This window comes from Acipenser ruthenus, chromosome 45, assembly GCF_902713425.1.
Source record: "Acipenser ruthenus chromosome 45, fAciRut3.2 maternal haplotype, whole genome shotgun sequence".
Lineage (NCBI taxonomy): Eukaryota > Metazoa > Chordata > Actinopteri > Acipenseriformes > Acipenseridae > Acipenser > Acipenser ruthenus.
Window position 1 is genome coordinate 2,542,962 of NC_081233.1, and position 3,815 is coordinate 2,546,776.

General features: G+C 41.1%; 1 long non-coding RNA gene across 1 annotated transcript; it reads left to right on the forward strand.

The window, feature by feature from the left end:
* The first annotated feature begins 379 nt into the window (after positions 1-379).
* LOC117414293 (uncharacterized) lies at positions 380-2,423 on the forward strand. The gene is made up of 3 exons (XR_004663324.2): positions 380-522; positions 1,471-1,545; positions 2,262-2,423. It is a non-coding gene; the product is annotated as an uncharacterized LOC117414293 (long non-coding RNA).
* Positions 2,424-3,815: the final 1,392 nt, after the last annotated feature.

A 3,815-nucleotide genomic window follows, 5' to 3' on the forward strand; every position in this document is an offset into this window, starting at 1 on the left:
AAAATTGCTGATATTAAGAATTGCATTATTGATATGAGAAATTCAGGAAATTCATTTTCTCAAGATAACAGAAATGTCCTGAAGTAGACCACTTTAATACTCATACACTCCGGGGCCCATGGCTATTAAAGTGCTCTAACTACAGTTTTGCAGTTTTTGAGATACGTGTATTTTTTCTCATCAATACATTCTAATACAGGACAGTAATCTGAATTCTGACTCCAGACAAGTCTGTAACAAACATCTTTCAACTTCAGAAATATATTGCAGTGATGTTTATCTAATGAAGTCAGCTGTCAATGTGATGCCACGTTGCAGCTATTTTGTTTAATGTTTTTTTATTTATTCAAATTCAAGACTGTTATGTAAGTGGCAGTGCCAACAGCCCCTCCAGTGCTGTGCTCTGGTATAAATATGTCTGCTTCTCCACTGCAACTCTACAGACCTGCCTCGACAGCTCCAGACCAGCAGACACCATGAAGACTCTCGTGCTCGTTTTCTCCCTGGCTCTCCTCTGCGGCTGTGAGTATTTTATTTCTTAGCAGACGATATCATGTTATTTTTTACATACAATTACCCATTTATACCTAGTACAACCCTGCCGCCTCTCTCTGTTCACTGCTCTCTCTCAGAGTATCACTGCGATCGGAGCTGTTTCTGTAGGCTAGCTCTGTCATGCAGGTTTCTGATGGCAATGCCGATCTTTATCAAGGTCAATGCTTTTGTTTCCAAAGAGTTGTGGCTCACAAATAATTTGGGCTGATTGGTGATATTCACCTGGAGTTCTGCTATTTGTCCACTTTGTAAAAATATAATTAGGGCTTCTGGTTTTGGGTTTTTATTTTTGTCACCCTGTGAAGTCCTTTTAAACATGTTTTAAGCCAATTTGCTTTCTTTCTTTCTTTTTTTCTTTCTTTCTTTCTTTCTTTCTTTCTTTCTCAAACTCTAATTACTAAAGGAAGTTGTTTGTTTTTACTCTCATATATATCTTGATTGAGTTCATAAACAAGCTTCCCTGCGCGCTTATTCCACCTGATTGTGAGCCTGCATTTCATTCTGGCTTCAGTCTAATCATTGCTGAATTCCGCTTATTATCTTCCACACTTAGTTTCTAGGAGTAGTGCTACTAGTTTGTTTTCTCCTGCTAATTTAACCATGCTTCTCTATATCTGGCACGCAGGCTTAGCAAATCTTCTTCACTTTTAATTGTTGTTGTTTTCTCTCCTTTTATTACTTATTATTATAATTCAGTTCTATTATGATATTTTATTGTATATTTTTCTATTGTATTGAATATTTTTATTGTTAAGCGCTTTGTGAGGGTGGCTCACCTTGAAAGATGCTATATAAAATAAAGTTTGATTGATTGATTGTTTGTACCTGAATTATTCATTTGTAAATACAAATGTCAGCACATGTAATTTACAGAATTCTGAGCCCAGTGCTGATTCTCAACATTGTGTTTTTCAGATGCAGAGACACTTGTGTGTAATGTTAGTGGTGTAGGTACCAGTACATGTCGTGAAGGCCTTGATGTTTGTTTCAGTAAGTCTTTTAAAACAAAGCTTATGTGTTGAAATGGGGGTCACTGTGTCCCAATCGTCCCGTAACATTTATATTATCATATGAGAAAAGGGTAAGAGGGGGAAGCCAGTTTATTTTATTCCAAGCCACTGGTGTCAGACTCCATTCCTGTAGGTCGGTACTGCAGTGTCTGCTGGTTTTCATTCCAACTTCTGCTCTCAATTACTTAATAATATTTTAGGACATAGATTAGGGGTTCAGTGTATCTATCTAATTAATTAATTAGAACAAAGAAGTCATTGAGGAGGACTTGTGTGGAATGAAAACTAGCAGACACTGCACTGCAGGATCAGAGTCTGTCTGACTGACACCCCTGCTCCAAATCAATCCCTGCAGCCATGGCACTGGAGAGGCTGTACAGCAGTCATTCCCAAACCTGTCCCGGAGTGCCCTCCCCCTAAACCCCCCCCCCCCCCACTGGTTTTTATTCCAACTGAGCTGCTCTCAATTGAATATTCCAAATTGGGAGAAAACAGGGGTAGAAATAATTGCTGATTCCAAATAAAAAAATATTACAATGAAGTAGCCCACAAGACTTCAGCTTCAGAGAGCGAGACACTCAGTGAGTTACTCAGGCAGAGCTAGAAATGTTTCCATCAGACTGCAAATGAAAGAATTCATGCTTCCTATTTTTTGTCCTTGTATAACTAATTTTTTTAACTGTTTTTGTTTTTCAGAAAAAACTTCTTCTTTTGCAGGTAACCCTGTTACGATTAGAGGATGCATGTCTTCAAAAAGTTGTAATGCTCAGCTGAACTGTTGCAAAACCAACAAATGCAATGCATAATTATCATGCTTCCAAATGCATCCTTGAAGGAAATAAAATCTAAAGCATCTTACCCTGTGTCTCTGGTCCTTCTTCTCTGTATTGATAGATTGTATTTGCTTAAGTTTGTAATTGATTCATCAAACTTTATTGATTAATAAGATCTTGCATCAATATCATGTGTTCTCATATAATTCTTAATTTCTCTTAAGAGAAATACTTTAATCATCACAGCATGCTTGCCCTGCAGTTCCATTGCTCCCCCTACTTAGAACAGAACAATAAATTACTCTCAAATTACTCAATAAATCTCTCCAGACCATTGTCACCTTTTTGGAGACGCTTAACTTCAAATAACTGGTATCTTCCAGGACCAGTTGCATATCTGTTCCTGTGTCTGTTTCTTAATCTAATCAAGAATCACTTTTAAATTTCCAAAGACCATTTGCCATTCATTGATTATACAGAGTTCTTAAACCTTAAACCTATTCTACAGCCGCGTCTGTAGAGGAGAGGAATTGAAAAAAGGGGGAAAATCAAAACACAGATACATTCCAACCATCTGTATTAGTAAAATTAAAAATTACATTCAATCATTCATTTTCCCCAGAGCTGGTTTCTGTCTCTTCATGAAGTACAGGGTACAGTCTCTGATGAGCGCTGGTTTCTGTCTCTTCATGAAGGACAGGGTACAGTCTCTGATGAGCGCTGGTTTCTGTCTCTTCATGAAGGACAGGGTACAGTCTCTGGTGAGCGCTGGTTTCTGTCTCTTCATGAAGGACAGGGTACAGTGTCTGATGAGCGCTGGTTTCTGTCTCTTCATGAAGGACAGGGTACAGTGTCTTATAGGGCACTGGTTTCTGTCTTTCATGAAGGACAGGGTACAGTGTCTGGAGGGCGCTGGTTTCTGCCTCTTCATCTGCACCTGGCTTTGAGCAGTGAGCTGAAGTTTGATGGCACTCGAGTTGATCTTCACTGTGGCCAGCAGCTCCTTCATCCTCTTTATCTTCTCGCTGTGGAAAGTGACGACCGGCCTGGGGACCGGGGGGCGGGTGGGGGGGAGGAGGGGGAGGCCGGGCTGGTTGAGCCTGGTCTGGTTGCGGCCCCGTCCTCCCCGCAGGCCCCTGCAGCAGAGCGGCGGTGATTTTCTTGGGGGCCAATTTCATGTGCGGGGCCAGAGGGGGTTACTTGGGTTTGGATTCACCTGGGTGTGGGTTTTGTCTGCCTGGGGGTGTGTTTGACCGTGTCTGCCTGTGTGTTTGTGTGTGTGTGTATATGTGTGTGAGCGTGTCTGCCTGTGTGTGTGTGTGTGTGTGTGTGTGTGTGTGTGGTCTGTGTGTGTTTGTCTGCCTGGGTGTGTGTGTGAGCATGTCTGCCTGTGTGTGTGTTTGTGTATATGTGTGTGTGTTTGTCTGCCTGTGTGTGTGTGTGTGTGTGTGGTCTGTGTGTGTTTGTCTGCCTGGGT